At 42.1% G+C, this 26,911-nt stretch overlaps 1 long non-coding RNA gene across 1 annotated transcript in view; it reads right to left on the reverse strand.

The window, feature by feature from the left end:
- LOC103887528 overlaps positions 1–26,697 on the reverse strand; it is a 35,536-nt gene extending 8,839 nt beyond the window's left edge. Inside the window, exons 1-3 of the long non-coding RNA XR_001906389.3 lie at positions 26,675–26,697; positions 23,828–24,083; positions 23,388–23,524 (exon numbers count right to left, since the gene is read on the reverse strand). This is a non-coding gene — a long non-coding RNA (uncharacterized LOC103887528). The remainder of the gene's footprint in view (positions 1–23,387; positions 23,525–23,827; positions 24,084–26,674) is intronic.
- Positions 26,698–26,911: the final 214 nt, after the last annotated feature.

Consider the following 26,911-nt stretch of genomic DNA (forward strand, 5'->3'; position numbering starts at 1 on the left):
TCACTGGGTCCCTCCCAGGACACATGGGAATTATGGGAGCTACAATTCAAGATGAGATTTGGGTGGGAACACAGCCAAACCATATCATTCTTCCTCTGGCCCCTCACAAGTCTCATGTCATCACATTTAAAAACCAATCATACCTTCCCAACAGTCCCCCAAACTCTTAACTCATTTCAGCATTAACTCAAAAGTCCACAATCCAAACTCTCATTTGGAACAAGGCAAGTCCCTTCCACCTATGAGCCTGTAAAATCAAAAGCAAGTTAGTTTCTTCCTAGATACAGTGGGGATACAGGAACTGGGTAAATACACACATTCAGGATTGGAGAAATTGGCCAAAATGAAGCGGTACAGGCCCCATGCAAGTCCAAAATCCAGTGGGGCAGTCAAATCTTAAAGCTCCAAAATGATCTCCTTTGACTCCATGTCTCACATCCAGATCATGCTGATATGAGAGGTAGGTTCCCATGGTCTTGGGCAGCTTTACCCCTGTGGCTTTGCAGGGTACAGCCCCACTCCTGGATGCTTTCACAGACTAGTGATGAGTGTCTGTGGCTTTTCCAGGTGCACAGGGCAAGCTGTTGGTCGATCTACCATTCTGGGGTCTGCAGAATGGTGGCCCTCTTCTCATAGCTCCATTAGGCAGTGTCCAATTGATGGCTGTGTATGGGGGCTCCCACCCCACGTTTCACTTCTGCACTGCCCTAGCAGAGATTCTTCATGAGGGCTCTGTCCCTGCAGCACACCTCTGCCTGGACATCCAGGCATTTCTATACATCCTGTGAAATCTAGGCAGAGGTTCCCAAACCTCAATTCTTGACTTTTGTGCACTCACAGGCCCAACACCACATGTAAGCCACCAAGGCTTGGGGCTTTCAACCTCTGAAGCAACAGCCTGAGCTGTACATTGGCCCCTTTTAGCCACAGCTGGGACACAGGACAACAAGTCCAGAGACTGCACAAAGCAGCAAGGCCCTGGACCCAGCCCACAAAACCATTCATTCATCCTAGGTCTCCTGGCCTATGATGGGAGAGGCTGCCATGAAGACCTCTGACATGCCCTGGAGACACATTCCCCATTGTCTTGAGGATTAACATTTGTCTCCTCATTACTTAAAATGGGTTTTTCTTTTCTATTGCATTGTTGGGCTGCAAATTTTCTGAAATTTTATGCTCTGTTTCCCTTTTAAACAGAAGTTTCAATTCCAAATGATATCTTTGTGAATACATAAAACTGAATGATTTTAACAGCACCCAAATCACCCCTTGAATGCTTTGCTGCTTAGAAATTTCTTCTGTCAGATGCCGTAAATTATCTCTCTCAAGTTCGAAGTTCCACAGATCTCTAGGATGGGGCAAAATGCCACCAGTCTCCACTAAAGCATAGCAAGAGTCACCTTTGCTCCAGTTCCCAACAAGTTCATCTCCATCTGAGAGCACGTCAGCCTGGACTTTATTTTCTGTATCACTATCGGCATTTTGGTCAAAGCCATTCAACAAGTCTCTAGGAAGTTTCAAACTTTCCCACATCTTCCTTTCTTCTGAGCCCTCCAAGTCTCTAGGCAGTTCCAAACTTTCTCACAATTTCCTGTCTCCTGAACCCTCCAAGTCTCTAGGAAGTTCCAAACTTTCCCACATGTTCCTGTCTTCTTCTGAGCCCTCCAAACTGTTCCAACCTCTGTGTGTTACTTAGTTCCAAAGTCGCTTCCACATTTTCAGGTATCTTTACAGCAGCATCCCATTCCTGGTACCAATTTACTGTATTAGTCTGTTCTCATGCTGCTAATAAAGATATACCTGAGACTGGATAATTTATAAAGGAAAGAGGCTTAATGGATTCACAGTTCCACATGCCTGGGAGGTCCCACAATCATGGCAGAAGGCAAAGGAGAAGCAAAGGCATGTCTTATATGGCAGCAGACAAGACACTTTATGCAGGGGAATTCCCCTTTGTAAAACCATGAGGTCTCATGAGACTTATTCACTATCATCAGGAAAGACCCTACCCCATGATTCAGTTTTCTCACACGGGGCTCTTCCTATGACAGGTGGGAATTATGGGAGCTACAATTCAAGTTGAGATTTGGGTGGGCACACAGCCAAACCATATCAGCAAACTTCTTGCAGCTGCCTGAATCTTCCCTTTATTCAGTGTGAGCCACAGTAGCTGCTTGTTCTGTGATGCACTTGGGAAATAGTGAAGCCCTTCCCCGTATCTGGTACCTAGGAGCAAGCCATCATCTCATACTTGACGAGAACATCACCTCTTCTCTTTGACCATCAAGGAAACATATGTCTTCCAACCATGGCTGTTGGTGTCTTTCACTCAATATTATTGTTCCTTTGAACAATCATGTGCGTAGAGACAAGTTAAACTGTACAGGGTCTTATTGCTATATTGAAGGTATTTCTCTACATTAAGTATAAAGAAGTTTGTTGAATGATATTTGTCTTGAGTGACCTGGTCATATTTATGTTTTGCAGTGAGTACTGTGGGTACAGTGTGACATCAGATTGTTGGAGCTTATAGGAAATGTGGGGTCTTTTAGGAAGTTCTTGCAGTAGTTCAGAAAGAGTTGGTGGTGGCTCAGACTAGGACAGAAGACAGCAAATCTTTTCCATAAAGAACCAGTTAATACATATTTTAGGATTTATCAGCAAAAGTCCTACTCAACTCTGCTGTTGTAGTATAAAAATAGCAATAGACAACATATTAATGAATGGGCATGGATATGGTTTAATTAAACTGTATTTACAAAAACAGAAGGTGGGCTGGATTTGGTTTGCAGAATATAGTTTGCCAATTCCTGTGCTGGGATTATGAAAAAACGTTTTAAGAGATGGTTATGAAGTGAGGCAGAAGGTCTTTCTCAGGAACTGGATGTAAGGCATGAGAGAGGGACAGGAGTCCATAATAACCCTAAAGGTTGGTTAACTTCCTAGGCTGTTATTAGAGGTCCGTAAAGCCTCCTTTTCATGTGTAGTGGACATTAGCCAATATTTTGAGTTGTTCATTACCTTTGAAAACCTCTCCTAAGCTTCCAATTTTCCACCTATGAGTCCACACCACCCTACAGAAGCAGCCAGACATGTGGTTTCCCAGTTTCTCTTGCAACATAATACCTGACTTAGATTCTACCAGTCAGATGCCCTCATGTGAGACTGACCCACAAGTCTGTGACACAATGTAGCGGATGCCATACAGACTCCACTGTGGTGGGTGGTATAAGAGAGGCCCAAGTACAGCAGTGACATTTCCTGATTCAGCATCAGTGCTGTGTGTGAGCTGCAAAGTCTGGGCCAAGTGGAAGTGATGTCCCTACTGCCATAGCCCATGAAGGAGGCTGTTTCCCTGAAAAGTCTCCAAACATGATTCTCTCACTCTCCAAGATATTCTATGAATCACAGTATAGCTTCTAATAATTATTTTTCCTCTTTAAACTAGTTAGAAAGAGTAAAGCTGTCCATCACTAAGAACCCACGCTGATACCCTATTTGATGAGCTCTGACTCCTTCAGTTCTATATCCTGGTAAGAGAACTCTGTAGAAAATCCTAAACTATTCTTTTCATGAAGTATCTTTTAGTCTCATCAGGGCTGTGAAGATTACACAGCAAAACATTTTTTTAAAACTCAAAGGAAAAAAAGCAGTGTATGGTGCAGAATGATTAATAATAAAGTGCTAAGTTGTAGGGAAATAATCAGCTTGGAATTAAGTTTTCAAAAAAATTACTGAGGATAGTAGTTGATAGGAAGGCACTGTAGGTTGCAGGAAGCCCACAATCAGAGCCTTAGAGGCTAGGGGAGACTGGACTAGCTTGTGTACACTTTGTGTGAGAAACCAAGTCAGGAGGTGTGTGGATGGGCAAGATCAGGTCATGCTATAGAGGATGTGGCACGTCAGTGTGAGCGGGATGACCTTCAGAGCATCAGCCCCTCTGGCCTTTGATATTTCCTGGCATTTTCTCCCATTAGGCCTTTGCACATCCTGTTCCCTCTGCTTGCAAAGCCAGCTGCCCATTCTTCCCACTGCTGATCTTGGCTAAATATCACCTGTTGGGAGGGGCTCCATCTTAGGACAGGTACTCAGGGAACCAGGCTCTGAGATTTGCATGCAGGTATTTTGGAGAGTATCCTCTGATCAAGATCTGTAAGAGAGTCAGGAGAAAAGGACTGGACAGAGGGAGAAGTTGAACCATGGTGCAGCTGCACCAGAGGCCTTAGCCAACCCCATTGGGAGCTCTGGGACTGGGGGACTGGGGTGGTCTTCAGAGTTGTCCTGCCCTGAACCAAGGGGGTCAGGCCTCTGTATCCCCATGTGGACCAGCCATCGAATTTGACTGTTCCAGGAAGGGTGTACTTTCTTGAGTGGAGCAGCTCTTTTCAGCTGTGGGCAATGCCCCAAGATGGAGGAGGGGAGGATGAGCTCCATGGTCATGAAGTGAGGAATCTGCAGGCTGACTCCCACCAGTCCATCTCAAGTACATTCCATGTTAAATTTTTATAGCTATTGTTTTCTTTCCTGAAATTTATTGCAATTTGTAAATACATCTTTTTATGTACTCAATTACTAAATATCTCCCCCAATAAACTCTAAGGTTCATGAATACAAGGGCTATGTCAATTATAATCAGCATTTTATCCCTAGTATCTAGCAGGTTACCTGACACAACTGATATATATCAAATGAATGAATGAATAACTAAAAAATAAAGAATCAGTGCAAGAAAGCAGATATAGCTGACGTTGATGGTTGGATTAGAGCAGGGCATCTGCTCTGGTATGGCCTGGATCAGGGAAGGAGGGACTGGGATTATGGTGGCCTAAAGGCCTGGGAACTGCAGAGGAAAACACTGCACAGTGAATGGGGCACCAGAAGAGAGTGTTAGTCAAAGACACACCTGACTTGCCTATATTTTGTGAAAGACCAGCCCTGCCTTTGACTTTGCTGACATTGAATGACACAAACCAATAGGGTTTGAAGCAGGAACTCGGGATGGAAGTGTGGTTTGGAGATGTCCAACAGGGGCTGGTGCATCACCAACAAATCTCTAGGAGAGCTCAGAGCACTTGCTGTCAGCAGAGGTTTGTGTCTCAAATCATGGTGCAGACAAGTGGTAAAATTAATTGTTAGTGAAACAACTCCCTGTAAGGGTGAGTGGTTCTGCAATCCATAATGCATGCTCACATGGTAATACATTAAGGATGAGATTGGTTCTCAACACTAAGACACCAGGTAACTAATCAAAACCCTACTTCAACCCCACAAACCTATAGGCAATGTATTGGGCTGCACATTGCGGTTGATACAGGACTTTCGATTCAAATGGAACAGATTATACAGCTCAAGACATTATGAGGTTGGAGTGTGAAAATAATATCTCAAAGAGAAAAATACCATGAAAACTCAGGCCAGAGGCATTATGCCCCCATATCACATAAACTTGTGCTGCAAATTATAGTTTCCACTTCCTGCACAGGGACACGTTTAAAAAAAATAAAAAAACATTTCCAGTGACAATTTGAACCAAGCTCATAGACAAAGAAATATAAACTCTTAGTTACTATCAGTTTGGATAAAAAGCAAGAAATGGAGAAGAGTCTCTCAATGAGCCCACAGCTCAAGTTACTAGGGAACAATTTGGGGGATGTCACTGAGGCCCATAGATTACAGGAAGTGTGTCACCAGAACAGAGCACACACACTGTGGGTTGTTTCTCCACCTGTTGGAGGATTGTGCATATATGTCTTCAGGGCAACATCTATGACCCACCATCTTGGTATCACAAGAATAGATCCCAGTAGCATAATCATATTCCTATAAATTTACTTTTCTGTTTTTATTGACTTTCCAAGTATAGCTTTCCAATGAGAGGAAAACTCCAGCAGGTATGAGCTCCGGCAGGCCTGGGGGAAAAACAGTGTTGAAGAAAAAGCAAAAATATCTCAATGAAAACTGAAGAAATGTCATTTTAGAGTTTCGGAAGGGGATTCCAGGTAAAGCCAGGGCAAGGAGGAGCAGGCTTGGGAAGGTCAGGAATGCTTCCTGGAAAAGGATCAGTTGGAAGACTGTCCTTATCTAAAGGTCTGCACTGGGTCCTTTGGACTTTGGTGTCCCAGTAGGTCCTCCTATTCAGCCCCTGCAGTCTGTCACTTCACCAGCCCTTCCTTACCTTAAAGGTAAAAGGGTATCCTCAAGATCCCAGGTCACCTGGAATTTGTCATGCCTTCAAGAGTCTTGCTCTACTAATTAGATGAAAATTCAGGGAGATGGAGACATAAGGAACCCTAGCTAAAAGCAATAGTGATGCAGGACTTGAGTGACTTGACAAGACTGTAGCTAGGAACCATGGTAAGTCATTTGCCTTATATACTTTTTTGGCCTACCACACAGTGTCTCAGTGCCTAGAGAATTGCAGAGCATATCATGCACTCGGTGCTCTAGCTCCAGGTCAAGAGAAGGCAACTGGTTGACTCAAAGAGAAAGTCCTCCATCTACAATGAAGTCTTTGACTTGTTGGTTGCTTCCTCAACGAACGTTCACAATGACTCAGGTAGGTGTCACTTATGTAAACTCTACAGCTCATCCCCCAGAAACTTGTTTTCCTCTCAGCTACACCTCAGAGATCCTCCATATGTTACTTCTACAGAGGATTTCACTTCCCCCTTCCCTCCCTTTCTTCTCCTACTCCCACTCTTAAGTGGAGAGCAGGGCCTCAAAATAGACAGCACCCTCACCTCTAGCCATTGCTGCCTGTTATGAAACGAGTTCTTGACACACCCACGTTTCTTATAGTAGTTCCACTTGTGAATCTAGGATCTTTGCTCTACCTACCTTTTCTGCACCCTGGGATTCTGGTATCCCTGATAATGAGTGAGTGGTTTCATGCCCCTCAGAATCTGGAAAATGAGTCAACACCCCAGCTTTGGGTGTGGGAGGCAGTGGACCAGGGCTGGGGATGTAGCTTAAATTCCATTATTGGTTCCATAGGCAGAAATCACCATCTCTCCATACTCTCAACATAGTCACATTGTTCGCATATTATAAAATGATAGAGTGCAACATGGTGAAATATATCACTGATTTGCCAATAATAGGTATTGGTGTATAAGTCTAACTGGCGGTGCAGCCGCCTGAGGTATTGATTTTACTGTCTAATGGTTGAGAGAGATGTTATCTTGATTAATTAGAAGTCAAAAACAAATGCATCTTCTATTAGATCTCTTGTGGCATTCACCTGAAAAAAATTCTACATGTGTCCTGAAAATGTTGGAAACCTAAAAGGACAGAGTGAGGAGGGAGCAAACCACCTCTTCCGCTACCTGTCCTGAGTGAAGATAATGTCTGAGTACCAGGCAAGCTGATGTGAGTTTACCGACAGAAAAAGGGGGTCCCATATTTTTCTTCCTTTCAACTGCAGCCCTAAATTCAGAAATTAAGAAAAGAGAAGGCACCACTAAATACGAAGTTTTAGCCAGAGCTCAGTAAGGCAACCTTTCTGTTCTTGGTTGGGTATAAAGATTCACTTCTCCTGACATCCCAACGACTGATATGCAATCAGATACAGGATTTCCTCTACAAGAGTCAGTACAGAAGCATCTGGAAGATAATTTCCACAATCCCTGGCTATAGTGCTATTATTCTTAAAAATGAAAGGCATATGCATATCATCTTCATGACTGCTAAATTTGGGTCAAGGCATACTTTTACAGAAAATTCAAAGGAGTCAGGGAAAGAGAAATATTGCTTGAATTCTAGGATAAAATTATTTCTTGACCTTATAATACTAACCCACACAGCATGATAAGCTATACTATAACAAAATGCTATAATGAGAGCTGATATTCTTTTGGATTAGGGAGATAATTTCCACAAAACAAGCTTCTTTGGGTTGTTGTTTTTCTGCATGCATTTTTTATGATCTAAGACTTTCTCCAGTTCTTCAGTTTGAATACTCCCTATATCAATGAAGCTGAAGGTGAATCTATCTGCTATTGTGGACATCAGAAGAGGCTGAGTGTGAGCATACCTGGAAAACATTCCGAACTACCTATACTAAAAATTAACTGCTGTGTCATTTATGAACTATCTGACGTTAGGAAAATTATATGGCCTTTCTAAGCCTTAGCATTCTATTTGCTGTCATTGATTTATTCGACAAATATTTATCAAAATGAGGAGAGTACAGTGATAAGCAAAACGACTTGGTCCATGTCCATGTTGGAGCTTACATTATAGTTGTGTTGTTCTAAATGGGATATTGGATGTAAAAGGGCTTTGCAATAGATGATATGTTCAGTAACTCTTAGAAAACACTGATTTTTTATTGCAATTACTAGATGATTTCTGTCTTAGGGCTATGGTAAAGCCATCATGGTAATGTTTATTCAAAAGTCTAGGCTACAGATTTGAAAGACTGTTTGCCAAGTTCACTTTTTTAAAATAGACATTTTCCCAGCGAGGAGAGAAGTTTTTACCTGCAGAGCTCAGATAAGAGAACAGTCACCTGGGTCAAGGTCACCTTGCTGAGGGCCCCAGGAGGCAGCCTTTTTCTGCAGCTTGACTGGGAATCTATATCTCTTGCCAAGAGTCAGGATGCTACTCTTTCCCTAAATGCTTTCCAATCTTCTTGCCATTTCTCAATTTCCACATTAGCCAGGTCAAATCAGACCAGATCTTGGCTTGAAGTTAATTCGTCTATCCAGGTAACACATCCCCAGTTCCCATTTTGGGCCAGGCTGTGTGCCGTAAGTCAGAGGAGGCAGGGACTTCTCTGCCATCCTGGGGCTCCCTGGTTTAGCTGAAAGTCCTCAGGGAAGTCCTAATTTTCTCTTTTTGTGCCAATTGTGAGAGAGAAGCACAGAAATGAACCCCTGGCTGCCTGGAGGGAGGCGGGGTGGGGATTTGCATAGTAATCTTCCCTCATCCACCTATTTCAGCGCTCTGTACACTTAGTGAAAAGAATGGCCTAAGAAAGCTGCCCTCAGCACCACACAATTTATAGGCAGAGAGTGGTTTAAAGGAACCAATTTTTAAAGCTTCATGTTAAATTTATGTGGGTTTTTCCAAGGAGTTTCCCAGTTTACCAGATATATATATATATATATATATATATATAGTGTGTGTGTGTGTGTGTGTGTGTAAAGTGTCCACGGTTTAGCTATTCAGTTATCCCCTTCCTCCTAGTGGGGAAGGGACTTGATAAAGGGAAACTCCTTTTCTCTGACACACTGAAATGATTCACTGAAAATAAGAAGCACAAATTCCTCTAAAAAGGCATCAAACATACTCCCGGGAGTCCTAATTGGCACCCCCAGCATCTAGTCAAGTCTTCAGGACATCTTAGCCTTTTCAGTAAATGGGTGGTGCCTGCAGCAAACACAGTAACCAGGGCTTTCCTGCCAGTTCCTGTGGGATAGTTGTGTGTAGTCATGGTTAATGACAAGCAGCTTTTGATTCTTCTGTGTTTATTTTCTTCAGCATATTCAATCCTATCAACGTAATTCCTCCATAGCATCACTTAGTTGAAACTGATTATTTCATAGAAGATAAAACTGAGGTCCAGAGACTGAAATAATTTCCCAATATGATGAAGGAATTCAAAGGCCAATGATAGGCATTAATTCTGTGTCCACTGGAACCTCACTGGTTCTTCAAGACCTAATTCAAGGCCCTCGCCTCTTCCAAGATATATTCTCTGAACTCTATTCTTTCCCCTTCATGGGGTTGCTCTTTCTCCTATCCTGTGCCTGGCTGACTGCTACCCAGCATTCAGGTGTCATTCTCAATGACACTTTATCAGAGAACTTCTCTCTGATCACTCCATCTAAATTACATCTGCCCCTAAATTTCCTCTGAGGGTGCACAAATGTTTTCTTCCATAATACTCTTTTTTATTTTTTTGCCTGTGTTTTGTTTATGTCTGACTCTCACAGTAGATTGAAAACACCCTGAAGGTAGGAACTAATGTCTACTTGGTTCACCAAATTAAACCTGGTGCTTTGTGTGATGCCTATCACAGAGTGGTGCTTCTGTTGAATGAATTAACACAAGCATCTCCCACCCACTATGTTGTTTCTCCCCATAGACCCTGAGAGTAATATTTTCTGCATCACATGATGCTTGGTACATCACATATGGATTTATTGTTATATTTTAACATATCCATGTGTTACCTTTTCTGATAATAGTATTTACTAATGATTAATAGCTATATATTTGGTGTTTGCTATTTTTCAAGAACTGTGGTATCTTATACATATTAAAACAATTTACCCTCAGAAAAACTATTTTAGAGGTGAGGAAACAGATTCAGAGAGATTAAAAACATATCATGCTGAGCTTGCTAAAATTTTTATGGCAGAAAAATTGTTTTACACATGGGGTAATCAATCGTACCAATGTGCCCAGGACTGTACCGGTGTTTACGATGAAGATCCCATCCCATGTCCCATGAAATCCCTCAATCTTGAGAAAACTGAGATAGCTGGTTATCCTAGCTATACTCCTTTGTAGAACAAGTTTCACTGTGTTATGCACTGGAGAAGAAACTTACATTTTTGCAGTATCAGTCATCTGCATGAAAATACACTTCATTTCCTAGCTATACAGTGTTTGGTGTTATGGAGAAAATATTAGATGGTGTCTAGGTATTTAGGATTGTAAAGATAGAGCTCACATTTTACACAGTTTTTCTTGCATCATTTGCCTTACACTAACATGAAAATCGACTCTCGCGGGGCATGCTCATGCCCATGTCATTTTGCACATAGTGGCTGTCTCCCTCTCCCACATGCTGGGGTAGAGATTCCTTTACTGGAACCTCTGGACAATAAGTAATCTGGAGGCACTTAATATTGCCCTAGGGACCTGATTCAGTCAACGTTTGATCAGAGAAGCAGAGCCACTAGGAGACTTTATAGATATAAAAATAAATATATACTGGCACTGAGGCCTGAAGTCCATAGCAGAGAGCAAGGTAAGAAAGACAGATCCAAAGTAGGGGAAACAAGGGCCAGCCAGGACCTCCAAGGCTGGGCTGGAACTCCGGAGGGCCAGCTGGCATCCATGTTGGTTTCTCACCTCCTACAGTCTTACAACTTTGAGGAGAAGCTCGTCCCATTTGTTCTGTTGGCTCCCAGGCCAGGCATAGGAAAAGCTGAAGCAGAAGATTCAGCAGGAGCTGGGGGAGGCTTGAGCCTGCCTGCTGTCCTGTGCCAAGAAGAAGAGCCAGAAGATAACCATAATTACGCAGAAGCTGCTTCCACTCACCTACTGAGAGTAAAGCAATCAGGCCACACCTCTATTTCCGCCTTCCAGATCTCACATAAATGTCTCTTTGTTACATCAAGTTGAAAGTATTCAGTGAATCAAGATGGCTGAACAAGACAGCTCAGTCTCCAACTCCCAGTGGCGACACAGAAGACCAGTGATTTCAGCATTTCAACTGAGGTACTGGGTTCATCTCACTGGGGAGTGCGGACTGATCGGTGCTCGCTGCTGCAGCCCGACCAGCGAGGCTGAAGCTTAGGCGAGGCATGCGCCTCACCTAGGAAGCACACTGGGAAAGGGAATCCTTTTCTAGCCAGGGAACTGAGACACACAACACCTGGAGAAAATCGGGAAAGTCCCCACCCCAATATAGCTTTAAGCAAACAGGCACACCAGGGAGATCATATCCCACACCTGGCGGAGGGTCCCAGCCACAGACCTCCCTCATTGCTAGCACAGCAGTCTGTGATCTACCGGCAAGGCAACAGGAGGCTGGGGAGGGGCGCCCTGCCAGCTGCTGAGCTTAAGTAGGTAAACAAAGCTGTGGGAGGCTCAGGCAGGTGGAGCTCACAGCAGCTCAAAGGGAAACCTGTCTCACCACTGTAGACTCCCACCTCTGGGGACAGGGCACAGTAAAAAATAAGCAGCAGAAGCCTCTGCAGACACGCAAACGACTCTGTCCTGACAGCTTTGAAGAGCAGTGGATCTCCCAACAGGGAGGTTGAGATCTGAGAAGGGACAGACTCCCTGCTCAAGAGTGGAGTCCCTGACCCTGAGTAGCCCTAACTGGAGACATCCCCACTAGGGGCAGTCAGACACCCCACACCTCACAGGGTGGAGTACACCCCTGAGAGGAAGCTTCAAAGCAAGACTCAGACAGGTACACTCGCTGTTCCAGAGAAATATTCTATCTGCTGCAGCCTCTGCTGATACCCAGGCAAACAGGGTCTGGGAGTGGACCTCCAAGCAATCTCCAACAGACCTACAGCTGAGGGTCCTGACTGTTAGAAGGAAAACTATCAAACAGGAAGGACACCTACACCAAAACCCCATCAGTACATCACCATCATCAAAGACCAGAGGCAGATAAAACCACAGGTGGGAAAAAGCAGGGGCAGAAAAGCTGGAAATTCAAAAATAAGAGAGTGCATCTGCCCGGCAAGGCGCAGCTCGCCGCCAACAACGGATCAAAGCAGCGGAGAATGACTTTAATGAGATGAGAGAAAGGCTTCAGTCCATCAAATTTCTCAGAACTAAGAAGTGCGATGCAACATAAAGAAACTAAAATCTTGAAAAAAAGTGGAAAGAATTGATGGCTAAGAGTAGTGTCTGAAAGGTCATAAACGAAATAGAGAAAGAGATGAAAACATGACACGAAATACGGTAAATGCACAAGCTTCAGTAACCGACTCGATCAACTGGAAGAAAGAGTATCAGCGTTGAGGATCAAATGAATGAAATGAAGCGAGAAGAAACAAAAAGAAAAATGAATAAAGCCACCACAAAGTATGGGATGTAATAAAGACAAATCACGTCTGGTCGGGTGCCTGAAAGTGAGAAAATGGAACAAGTTGGAAGAAACACTCTTCAGGATATCATCAGGAGAACTTCCCAACCTAGTAGGGCAGGCCAACATTCAAATCCAGGAAATACAGAGAAGCATACAAGATGCTCCTCGAGAAGAGCAACTCAAGACACACCAGGTGATTCACCGAAGTTGAAATGAAGGAGGAAAAAATCTTCAGGGCAGCCAGAGAAAGGTCGGGTTACCGAGGGAAGCCCATCAGACCTTTCAGATCTCTCGGCAGAAACTCTACAAGCGAAGAGAGTGGGGCCAATATTCAACATTCTTAAAAGAAAAGAATTTTCAGCAGAATTTCATATCCAGCCAAACTAAGTTTCATAGTGAAGGAGAATAAAATCCTTCCTGAATAAGCCGAAATGCTTGAGATTTTTGTCACCACTAGGCCACCTTACAAGAGACCCTGAAGGAAGCACTCCCAACGCGGAAAGAACAATTTTACCAGCCATGGCAAAAACATGCCAAAATGTAAAGACCATCGAGGCTAGGAAGAAACTGCATCAACTAATGGCAAAATAACCAGTTAATATCATAATGGCAGGATCAAGTTCACACATAACAATATTAACCTTAAATGTAAATGGTTCATCTCCAATTAAAAGTACAGACAGCAAACTGGATAAAAGTCAAGACCCATCAGTCTGCTGTATTCAGGAAGCCATCTCACACGCAAGAGAACACCACATAGGCTCAAAATAAAGGGATGGAGGAAGATTTACCAAGCAAATGGAGAACAAAAAGCGAGGGGTTGCAATACTAGTCTCTGATAAAACAGACTTTAAACCATCCAGATCACAGAGACAAAGAAGGCCATTACATAATGGTAAAGGGATCAATTCAGCTTCTGGGAAGAACCCCAACTATCCTAAATATATATGCACCCAATATAGGGCACCCAGATTCATAAACAGATCCTTAGGGCACAAAGACTTAGACTCCCATACTGTGTGAGCTTCCAACTGCCTCCACTGTCAACATTAGACAGATCAACGAGACAGAAAGTTAACAAGGATATCCAGGAATTGAACTTATCTCTGCAGCAAAGCAGACCTAATAGACATCGCGAACTCTCCACCCCAAATCAACAGAATATACATTCTTCTCAGCACCATCCGACTTATTCCAAAATTGACCACATAGTGGAAGTAAAGCACTCCTCAGCAAATGTGCAAAGAACAGAAATTATAACAAACGTCTCTCAGACCACAGTGCAATCAAACTAGAACTCGGGACTAAGAAACTCAATCAAAACCGCTCAGCTACATGGAAACTGAACAACCTGCTCCTGAATGACTATTAGGTTACATAACAAAGAATGAAGGCAGAAATAAAGATGTTCTTTGAAACCAATAATGAGACAAAAGATACAACATGCCAGAATCTCTAGGACACATTTAAAACAGTGTGTAGGGAAATTTATAGCACTGAATGCCCACAAGAGAAAGCAGGGAAAAGATCTAAAATTGACACTCTAACATGCAATTAAAAAAAGAACTAGAGAAGCAAGAACAAACACATTGAAAACTAGCAGAAGGCAAGAAATAGCAAGATCAGAGCAGAACTGAAGGAGACCAGAGGCACGAAACCCTCAAAAAATCAGTGAATCAGGGAGTTGGTTTTAGAAAGATCAACAAAATTGACAGACCACTAGCAAGACTAATAAAGAAGAAAAGAGAAGAATCAAAATCGATGCAATTAAAAATGATAAAGGGGGATATCACCACCGACCCCACAGAAATACAAACTACCATCAGAATACATAAAACACCTCTACATAAATAAACTGGAAAATCTAGAAGAAATGGATAATTTCCTGGACACTTACGCTCTTCAAAGACTAAACTAGGAAGAAGTTGAATCCCTGAATAGTCCAATAGCAGGCTCTGAAGTGAGCGTAATTAATAGCCTACCAACCAAAAAGTCCAGGACCAGATGGATTCACAGCTGAATTCTACCAGAGGTACAAGGAGGGAGCTGGTACCATTCCTTCTGAAACTGTTCCAGTATTAGAAAAGAGAATCCTCCCTATGGCATGTTTTTGAGGCCAACATCACATCCTGATGCAAAGCCTGGCAGAGACACAACAAAAAAGAGAGAATTTTGAACCAATATCTGATGAACGTAAGTGCAAATCTCAATAAAATACTGGCAAACCGGATTCAGCAGCACATCAAAAACATACACCGCGGTAAGTGGGCTTCATCCCTGGGATGCAAGGCTGGTTCAACATTAAGCAAATCCAATAAACATAATCCAGCATATAAACAGAACCAAAGACAAGAACCACATGATTGTCTCAATAGATACCAAGAAAGAGCTTTTGACAAAATTCAACAGCCCTTCATGCTAAAACGCTCAATAAATTTGGTATTGATGGAACGTACCTCAAAATAATAAGAGCTATTTATGACAAACCCACAGCCAATATCATACTGAATGGGCAAAAACTGGAAAAATTCCCTTTCAAAACTGGCACAAGACAGGGATGCCTCTCTCCTTCCTCCTATTCAACATAGTGTTGGAAGTTCTGGCTAGGGCAATCCAGGCAAGAGAAATCAAGGGTATTCAGTTAGGAAAGAAGAAGTCAAATTGTCCCTCTTTGCAGATGACATGATTGTATATTTAACCCATCGTCTCAGCCCAAAATCTCCGCGCCAAGCTGATAAGCAACTTCAACAAAGAATCTCAGGATACAAAATTAATGTGCAAAAATCACAAAGCATTCTTATACACCAGTAACAGACAAATAGAGAGCCAAATCATGAATATGAACTTCCATTCACAATTGCTTCAAAGAATAAAATCCTAGGAATCCAACTTACAAAGGGATGTAAAGGACCTCTTCAAGGAGAACTACAAACCACTGCTCAGTGAAATAAAGAGGACACAAACAAATGGAAGAACATACCATGCTCATGGATTAGGAAGGGTAATATCATTGAAAATGGCCATACTGCCCAAGGTTATTTATAGATTCAATGCCATCCCCATCAAGCTACCAATGAGTTCTTCACAGGAGTGGAAAGAACTGCTTTAAAGTTCATATGAAACCAAAAGAGCCTGCATCTCAAGACAATCCTAAGTCAAGAACAAAGCTGGAGAATAAGCTACCTGACTTCAAACTATACTACAAGGCTACAGTAACCAAAACAGCATGGTACTGGTACCAAAACAGAGATATAGACCAATGGAACAGAACAGAGTCCTCGAAATAATACCACACATCTACAGCCATCTGATCTTTGACAAACCTGAGAGAAACAAGAAATGGGGAAAAGGATTCCTATTTAATAAATAGTGCTGGGAAAATTGGCTAGCCATAAGTGAAAGCTGAATCTGGATCCTTTCCTTACTCCTTATACGAAATTAATTCAAGATGGATTAGAGACTTAAATGTTAGACCTAATACCATACAAAAACCCTAGAGGAAAACCTAGGTAGTACCATTCAGGACATAGGCATGGGCAAAGACTTCATGTTAAACACAAAAGCAACGGCAACAAAAGCCAAAGTCGACAAATGGGATCTCGATTAAACTAAAGAGCTTCTGCACAGCAAAAGAACTACCATCAGAGTGAACAGGCAACCTACAGGAATGGGAGAAAATTTTTGCAATCTATAAATCTGACAAAAGGGCTAATATCCAGAACCTACAAAGAACTCCAACAAATTTACAAAAGAAAAAACAAACAACCCATCAAAAGTGGGCAAGGATATGAACAGACATTTCTCAAAAGAGACATTCATGCCACAGCCAACAGACACATGAAAAATGCTCATCATCACTGGCCATCAGAGAAATGCAAATCAAAACCACAATGAGATACCATCTCCACCAGTTAGAATGGCAATTATTAAAGAATCAGGAAACAACAGGTGCTGGAGAGGATGTGTGGAGAAATAGGAACTGCTTTACACTGTTGGTGGGATTGTAAACTAGTTCAACCATTATGGAAAACAGTATGGCGATTCCTCAGGATCTAGAACTAGATGTACCATATGACCCAACCATCCATTACTGGGGATATACCCAAAGTTATAAATTATGCTGCTCCTAAAGACACATGCACACGTATGTTTACATTGCAGCACTATTCTAATAGCAAAGACTTGGAATCAGCAAATGTCCATCAGTGACAGATTGGATTAAGAAAATGTAGCACATATACCCATGAATACTATGCAGCCATAAAAGGATGAGTTTGTATTGTCCTTTGTAGGGACATGGATGCAGCTGGAAACCATCATTCTTAATGACTATCACAAGAACTGAGAAAACCAAACACATGTTCTAGCTTCAGGTGGGGCAGTCAATGAGATCACTTGGACTCAGGAAGGGGAACATCACACACGGGGCCTATCATGGGGGAGGGAGGGAAGGATTACATTGGGAGTTATACACAGTGTAAATGACGAGTTGATGGGTGCAGCACACCAACATGGCACAAGTATACATATGTAACAAACCTGCACGTTATGCACATGTACCCTACAACTTAAAGTATAATAATAATAAATAAATTAAAAAAAAAAAAAGAAAGTATTCAGAGAAGGGTATTGTGGGAAATGCAGTTTCATTTAAACTAAGTGGCTACAATGCAAATCCACCACAGTCCACCTCTTGTTTTCTCAGCATCCATAAGTATCCCTTGCAATCATAAATAAAAATAGTAAAATTATGTGAAAAATTCTGATGCACTAACACTGCCCTGGTGACCTCACAATCTCAAAGGCCAAGAGCATTCTCAAAGCAAGCTGCATCCAATAACCTTACTGATCCAAAGCTACATTTTGCCCTTGTTCTTATCACTACACTTTGCAGCTGGATGGCATATTTCTTCTTTATTCTGTGTTTTTATAATTTTTTCTAAATTGATTCCTACCAAATATCGTGTGGGAAGCAGAATGAGGTTATTAAATTCATGTTACAGATTTGGATTTTGAGAGTTTGTATATTGCCAAAAGCCAGGTAGGGGACTTGAATTCTGGCCTCCTGAGTTTTCTCCCAGTTGGGTAACAGGCACAAGTGAGCCTTTCTTTTCTAAGGTACCTTTATCATTTGAAGAAAAAGGATTTTGCTGACCTACTTTGGAAAACACAAAACAGTGCAAAAAGGAAACAAGAAATCTATGGTAGATATATAAACTAGGTGGTATTTTTAAGGAGAGTTGTTTCTTTTTGTTATGCTTTCCATCATTTTTTTTTTGATATGGAGTCTCGCTCTGTCTGTCCCCCAGGCTGGAGTGCAGTGGTGCGATCTCAGCTCACTGCAGCCTCCACCTCCGGGTTCAAGTGATTCTCCTGCCTCAGCCTGTGGAGTGGCTGGGACTACAGGTGCGTGCCACCACACCCAGCTAAATTTTTGAATTTTTAGTAGAGACAGGTTTCACCATGTTAGCCAGGATGGTCTCGATCTCCTCACCTCATGATCTGCCCACCTCGGCCTCCCAAAGTGTTGGTATTACAGGCGTGAGCCACACGCTCAGCCACTTTACATCATTCTTGTACACATCTGTTTATGTGCATGCCTTGTCATCCAAACTAGCCTGCAAGCTTCTCCAACAAGAGAATCGCATCGTTTCTTCTCATGTGCCTCTTTCTATTGTCCCACATACAGGGATACCCGCTTTACAAAGCAATGCTTGATGGCATGTCCTGCCCACAAAATGATCTACTAAGGTTTCATGCAATGAAAGCCTTAAACACAGGAATCATTTGTACAATTCAATCACCAGGGAGCCTTTGGATAAAGCTGCATGGTGGACACAGGAGCTCCCCACTTGGCCTCCCCAAAATGGGCCCTGCACCGAGCATCTCCCAAATGCCCCCAAGAGCAGCAGTTGTGCAAAGCGCAGAAGGCATTTCCCCAGCCTCCTTATCATCACCTGAGTCAGGTCCGTGGACAGTTAAGAAGAGCTTGGCTAATTCCATCAGCTTGGCTCCCTCTGCCCTGTTCTGACTGACAGGCCAGGCCCCTGCTCATCCCTGAAAACTAGCATCAGGGAATGACATACAGTTTGATAACATAAGATGCTTAGGTTTTTTGGCTCAAGTGAGATGTTCAGAACTAATAGCCCTGTGAGCTGAGTTTTAGCTGTGATCTGCACCTTGAGATATCCGTTATGTCTGGCTCAGGAAAAAGTGAAAAGAATGAGAGCTTATTTCTAGAAAGGTTTCCGATGAGCAGCATTTGTCATTGAAGGGGAAGATGGGTATAATTAGCTTGTCAGTCTAGTTTGGGCTGAGCAGGCTGTCTCTGCTAAGAAAGATGGACTAACTGCCAGGGCCACTGACAGGCAGTCGATAGCGCAGCAATTAATGTCATAAATAATTCCAGAACCAATTACATCAAAATGGACTCAGAGCTTTAAAAAGGTACAGAATTCTCTTATTCTTCCTGCTAACAGCAAGAAACAGCTTTCATTTTTCTCTGTAATTACTTTTCATTGTATACAGCAATACAGCTGAGCTTTTCTGTCCATATTTAAGCCTTGTCTTTCTCCAAGTCTCTTCCCCCACCACCAGCCTCCCTCCTTCGCCCCACAGGACAAGGCTGTTAAAGTCGATCTTCCCTGCCAGAGCAGTGGGGTGAATGCATAATCTTTTAACTTGGCTGTTGCAGAAGAACTCCAGCTACACCTAAATGATTAAGAGCCAAGTTTTTGAAAATGTCATGGACAATGACAGCAGAGTGCCCCAAACAATGGCATTTGGAAATGAAGACATTTGTGAAATAAATGGATTTGTCTTATTATTTTAAAGGTTGCTGTGACTTTGCTTACACTGAATTTATTGATTTTTTTTTCCCCTTCTCCTTCTTCTTCCTCTTCTTGTTTCCCTCCTCCTTCTGTACAGTTGCAGGCATAGAAGCCAGGCCAACTATTCCCTCTACACTGCAACCACAGTTCAATACTGCCCATGTGTGCTAATGGGCATTCTTTTTTCCAAAGGAGGATCAGTCTCTTTAACACAGCGTTTTACTAAAAAGCTATTCTCTTGAGCTGTCTCAACTCTTCAGCTAGTTCTCAGTGCATTACAGTACATATGTAGATAACGCAAAGGCTATTATACCCATAATAGCAATGACATACCAGATACCACTGGTGCTAATAGTCTCGCTCTCTTTCGTTTTTTGTTTTTTTTTTTTTTTTTTTTTTTTTTTGCTGTTGTTGCTCTAACCCATCAGTTGCCTCTGTGGCTGGTTTAGAGAAAGGAGGGGATTGTGGGAAAGCAAATTACTATAGTATTCATTCACAGCTTTGTTCCAGGCGTGACAAACATTTCCAACTTTTCAACCATGGTGGCATTTACTCCAGAGGGACCAGGGAAAATGGCTGATGAAGCTCCCACCGTTTTGAAACCAGAAACAGCTGCCGGTGTCGCTTGCAGTTTGCTGAGTGTGCTCTGGCTCTGAGCTCCTGCCGCTGACGGCTCTCCCTGTAGCAGTAGGTGTCACTGCGGTGAGTGGTAATTACAGCGGAAGATTTTAGAGGACACGGGATAATTAGGCCAGTCCCGTGCAGGCATAAACACTGACGTTTACCATATTAAAAACCGGAGATGTCGGCATTTTCCTCCCCCCACCCCTACCCAGACCACAACAATAGCAACCTCACCAACAAAGGCAAGTTTTCAAGAGAACAAAGGGTCTTTGCATTTGAGGGAGTTTGACTGGGCTCCTGGTGCTGTGCGGTTCCTTGGTCCCATTTGGGTTCTGCTCATCACTTGGGAAAGTGTCCAACTGAGTCTTTATGGCTTATACTCCTTCCTCTTGGATCCTGCAGAATGCCATAGCCTAGGTATGATGGCAGAGGAGGTGGTGGGGCATGATAAATTATACCATCAAGAGAGCACCTCTTCCTTTCCACTGTGGGCTGGGCACAAGGTGGCATCTCTCAATTCTACCCTCTCCTTGACCTGGGTGATGCCACGGCAGTAACAGCAGGTATATTTCCTGGTTCTCCAGCAAATGACAGTCAGGCAGTAGGAAGGTAGGTGAATACAAACACTAGTCCTACAAACCCAAACTACCCCTCTAAGGGCTGAAGCTATGGCAACATCCTCTCACCCTCTGTCCGAAATAGAAATGGAACAAGTGTTTGCAGAAAGTTCAATAATGCCTAGGCTGCAGCTGCAACCTACTCCAGGGAGCCCTTCTGAAAGATACGGGGGTGCTCAAATGCAATGCTGTAAATCCAGAAGAACCTGTGTTTGAATTCCAGACTGGCCACTTTCCTACTAAGGGATGCTGGGTAACTTAGATCCTCAGTTTTCCTTTTTATAAAATGAGAAAATGAAAGTGCTTATTTCATAGAGTTGCTATGAAGATAAAATTAAAAAGCACTGAGCACACAGAAGAATTGCATAAAATGGTAAAATTTTTTCCTATTGCAAAAGTTCATTTGCCCCAAGTGGGGGAACTGTGTTTGAGGTTGATTTTCCCCAGAGAAATAAGGCTGAAGTCTCAGATCTCTATGCATGGGGGGAATGACAGTGATTAAGTGAGAAACCCTGGCTACTCTCTGAAGGCAAGACCTCCAGAGATGTTTGTGCTAAAGTGGGGTGGATCCACTCTCATCTTTGCTTCCTCACAGATGCTGCAGATACAGGGGAGGGCTTTCATAAGTGAAACCACACTCTTATCTTTTGAATGGGAACTCCTCAATATGGTCTGGATTTAAAAACATCCTCCCAAACATGACCCCCGTTGTGGTCTACCCAAGCATTTGACTTCCTTGCAGTGAGGGCTCAGGGCCTGCATCCCTTGATGTGGGTTGTTTAGCATGGGGTCATGGAGCCTCATAGTCTGGGAGAGAAAGGCAGTGTGGACCCATGGAAAGAGCTTGAAGCCTTTGATCCAGGTAGCTATGTGGAAACTGGATGACCCTGGGAAAATTACTTCAACTCTCTGAACCTGAATTTCCTCACTTAGAAATGGGAGAAAATAACCCACCTCCACCCACCAGTGCCAGCCCAGGTAAAGCACTTGCCCATGAGATATGGAACCCCCTTACCTCCCTTTGGGTATTCCCTTTCTCATCAGTAAAGGACTAAGTCTCCTCACAAGGAGCCTGAGAGGCTCTGGTGTCAAGTAGTATACAGATAGGAAGGATCTCCTTGTTGTTATTATTCATGGTCTCCAAGGAGCTTTGTGGGTATGGCTATTCCCAGCCTCAGGATGCTGGGCTCTGAGTTCCCTCGCCTGATGAGGGCAACAATGCAGCTTAGCTAGAGAAGGGTCCAACTGTAGCAGCTGTATTTTCCAAATTAAAAATAAGCGCAATTTTTTTCAACTATTTCTAGCTGTGAAAGTCAGCCTAACACTGTTCTGGACACAGAAACATCAGAATTTCTGAAACATTTCAGTGACATAAAAGACTAGGACTGCATATTTTAAACAGTAACCATCTTGGACTATGTGGCTGCACTGGAGATGTAGGTCGCCATGGCAGCCCTGAGAAGATGCTCCAACCATGATCTTTACAAGCCAAACTTTGCTTGAGGAGGAAGGGTTAAGGCAAGATTGGTGGTTAAGCCAACAGTAGGAGCATGTGGCATAGGAGCAGCCTTTAGGGCTGGGGTGGTCTCTTTGGATAGTGTCTGAGATAGTTTCCAGAGTCATGCTCCTTGTCCTCATTGCTGTGCTGAGAGTTTTCTCTGCTGTGTAAGGTCTTGGGAAGCCATCCTACTGCCTCTCTTTTCCTTAGATCTAAATGAACTGGATTCTTGTACACCCCTATAGGTACTAGGAGTTACTTGATCAGCACATAGGTTTTGGACAAACAAACATAGATTCAGATTCTAGTTCCACTACTTACTTGCTACAACCTTAAACGAACTAATAATTCTAGACTTAATTTTGCTTTTCATTTATTTATTTTCTTTTCTTGATATAATGGATATATATATCTACTTCATAAGGTTTTAGGAAGAATTATGTAGCATTCAATGAGACAGTCATCACAGTAGTAAAAGGAACAGTTGGAGGTTAGTAGCAATAATAATACTAGTAGAAGATACTTTGTTTGAAACTCTTGCTGAAGTCAAAACTAAAAATGATCATAGCTGGAATTCCAACTCATTTTCTGACTTTAAAGCCCATGTTGAAAATACTGTATAAAATGCACAAAGCACCTGGCAGGGAGTCATGTTATCTGCGATTACTGGTTTCTTTATTGCTTGAGTTGGATGACAGTCCTAGGTCATCTGATTGGATTTTGGATTCATTTGAGACATCTCGAACCTCTCTTGGGATCTTTTTTCTCCTAGGGCCTTTGCAGTGGGACAGATGGGCTCTCTACACTACTGCCGATTTCAGGCTCTCTCTCATTGGAACATTAAGAAGTGGGTTTGGTTGGTGATACTGGCTGTGGAATTTCTGCATAGAGGTTGATAGAAAACCCCAAGCAAGGGAGTCTAAGATACTAGAGTATTGCACATTTAGTATTGCTAAACTATTCGATGTGTGTGTGTGTGTGTGTGTGTGTGTTTCTCCTGTGTAATTCAGGAAGTCCCCAAATCTTACTCCTACCTCCACACCAGCCAGAATCTCTCTCATTATCTTCACTTTCCAGGTCTGTTCCTCTGAACTCCCTTGCTAGTAGAGGTGAGCATGCCAAGGTATGTCTTGTTATGTTCCAAGGTCACTTCAGTTCACTTGATTGTAAGCTGCAAAAGAGTAGAAATTTCTACCATTGTTGTTGGTCAATGTATCATATCTCCTAGAACAATGAATGGAACATGGGAACCACTCAGAAAACATTTGTTGAATAAATTAATTTTATTTAAGTTGAGCTCTTTGAAATTTCAGATGTTCAAAGAGCCTTTTATCTCTGAATGAAGAAAACCGAGTTTTCCAGGACCAAGAAAAACCACACACACAGAAAACCAACCTCTAAAATTTCAGGTTAAATTTAATTCTTTTAAATTGCCAAGCTTTATTCTTATCAAAGGAAATTCAAATATTTCTACCTGTTAGGGCTGCTGCAAGCTCAGACTTCTGGTGGCTAATTTAAAACTACTTTCTTGGAAGGTTAGAAAGGTAGGCATATCTCATTTCCTTTTTGCTGCTTTGAAACCCTTCTGCACATTGTTTGTCATCTGAATTTTGAGTGTTGAGGACTAAAGGAAAGAATGCAGATCCTTCATCAAAGCTTTGTGTCATCCTTCAATTTGATAAGTGTGCCTTCATGCCTTCGATGTCATCATTCAAGTTTTTGTACAAAAACTAAATAATATCAATAAAAACATTTTGAAAAGTTATCGTTTTCTATGTTCTAACATATAATACTTACACATATACTTGCATTAAATAAAAATATTGATTACTACTTACATGTAGTTTCTGTACTTCTTGACTAGCCAAAAATCCAGTTCTGTGAAGTCATTATTTTTTTTAAGCTGGTACTCTTCTCACCATAACCTTCCATAAATAATCTCATAATGGTCAACAGAAATACATTTCTTTCTCCCCAGGTAGAGTCAGCTCTCTGAATGGAAACCCTAGAGTGACTCCTGTGTTTATTAACAAATGAAAATCTTATCAGCAGTAGCACCCAAGAATGAGAGCTAGGAGATCATCAAGCAATGCATCTCATGAAAGTGTGCAAAGCAAAGAAAAATAATCTCCTTTTTGGCCCATCATTGTTAAACAGAATGCAGAGTTGACTTCTGGATGTTCAATCAGTTTTTCAGTCAAATTCTTACTTGACTTGACTATGCCACTGCTCTTGGGTTTCAGCCTGAGTTGAACATATATTTTCAAGGCTTAAGAAGCCATCTCTAAAAGAAAATTCAGAAATTATTTATTTCTTATACTAAACAATCTGTGTCCACGTGTAAAGAGTAAAGAAGGAGGATTTAGTTGGAAAAATCTATAAAATGAAGTACAGATGTAGGCGTAGAATGGAATGATCATTCCTCTGGTCTTGTAGTGAGCAGACGTTTTAGATTCCTGTGATGTCATATCAGCACTTAACCCAGAAATGTCTGAACACTGTGAGCCAATAAGTTAACTTGGATTGGATTTCTGTCTCTTTTAGCTGAAAAAGACCTAACTCAGTATCAAATGGTTCCCTTTTTCATTAGTTACTTATTCCATAAGTTACTTTCCCTTCCTACTTCTTTTATCTTGACCAACTCAAGAGAATATCTCATTCTTTTCTATCCTTAGAAAACTTGCAATCTTATTATTTAGAATAACTCATTTCATACTTTACAATATTAATTTTTTAACGTACACATGTGGTTTTTATCAACAAATAGCAAGTCTGTGGAATGCATGATAATATGCATCTTTAAATTTCTAAACACCTGGCACAACTTCCTTATACAGAGTAGGTGCTCACTTAGCATTTAGAAGTGAAGATTAATGGCAGATTCACGAAAAGTTCCACCTGCCAAAGTGTTAACGAAGTCTTCATTTATTAACTCATTCAAGTATGTGTTAGATATTTACTATATTTTTGGTAGTATGATAATGAAATTAGTCTGAAGACACATGTGTTCTTCTTCAGAATTGTCATAAATTCCTAGCATGGTTGTATGGATGAAATAGGGGATGGAGACTTTGGAAGTAACAGTTCCTGGGATCATTTCACATTCAAATGCAGCAGATAGCTTAGCTTGTTGGAGGAAATACAGATGAGAATTCTCTGTGTTTAATATCTGTCATTAAAATGACAGCAATAAAGCCTAAAACCCAAAAAGGGAAAATCAGCTGGGTCCTTATAGATTGTCACAGCCAAGAGCAATAAAAACTAAATCAATCACAGATCATGGCAATAGATAATTTAGCTAGTACTGGAAATTAAATGAAAGGACATTTCCAGCACTCAGCCCCCATTGTGGGACATTGAACATGCCCTCAGAATTCAGATGGGCTTGTTGAACAGTCTAGGGTGAAGATGGGAGGAAGAAGGGAAAATTATTTTAAATAAATTTAAATTGTTTTGTTTCCTTATTCCTCTGAAGGTTGCCTTTGTTATTACATTGCAGTATTTTATCATCAACATTTCTGACATGCCCTGGGTTTCTTGGCATTTCCACCCTTGTTCAAGGGGAGGAAAAGTGGTTCTTTTGAGAGTGGTGCCCTGTAGTCTGGGCAGCTGGAGCCCAATAATCAGCTCATTGTTAGGGCCAGTTTTGGAGAAGAGTTTTCTGGAACAGAAGAAATATGGAGAGGGGCAAAGAGCACCTCTAGGACCCAGGATATCTGTGTTTCAGGCCTGTCTTTGACGCTATCAATCACAAATCAACAAATCTGGGCTTCAGAACTCTCATTGGCAAAGGGAGAGGATTAGACTCAACGATCTTTCAGAACCTGTCTGGTGCTAAAGCTCTGTTATTCTATCACAAATGATCAGTGTGAAGAACAGAGTTTCAGTATCATGGGGTTTGCTGCTAGAAGAGTTTGGCTAAACTACAATGTTTGGCTATTAGCTATGAAGTTTGGCTAAACTACGAAGTCTGGCTATATTCAAGAATGCCTTGAATGTAGGAGAAACTCCCCCCCCCACCCCCGCCTAGAAAATTTAACATCTAAAATTAATGAGTGAGTGAATAACTGGTGTGCAGTCTTCTACTCTTTATGGATTTGATCTAGTTCAACTGCAGCATTCCCAGTGAGGGAAAATTTTTCTTATTTCAAATAAAATATTGTGTCCAGGTAGAGTGGCTTACACCTGTAATCCCAGCACTTTGGGAGGCCAATGAAGAAGCCTCTCTTGAGTCCAGGAGTTTGAGACCAGCCTTCACAACATAGTGATGTCCCATTTCTACAAAAAAGATGAAAAGCTAGCCAGGCCTGGTGGTGTGTACCTGTAGTCCCAGCTACTTCGGAGGCTGAGGTGGGAGGATTACTTGAGTCCAGGAGTTCCAGACAAGGCTGAGCAACATAATGAGACATCATCTCTACAAGATAATAAAAAAATCAGGTGGGTTTAGTGGCATGCACCTGTAGTTCCAGCTGCTTGGGAGGCTAAGGCAAGAGGATCACTTGAGCCAAGGAGGTCAAGGTTATAAGTGAGCTATGATCATGCCACTGCACTCCAACCT

This window comes from Papio anubis, chromosome 11, assembly GCF_008728515.1.
Source record: "Papio anubis isolate 15944 chromosome 11, Panubis1.0, whole genome shotgun sequence".
In the NCBI taxonomy this organism is placed as follows: Eukaryota; Metazoa; Chordata; class Mammalia; order Primates; family Cercopithecidae; genus Papio; species Papio anubis.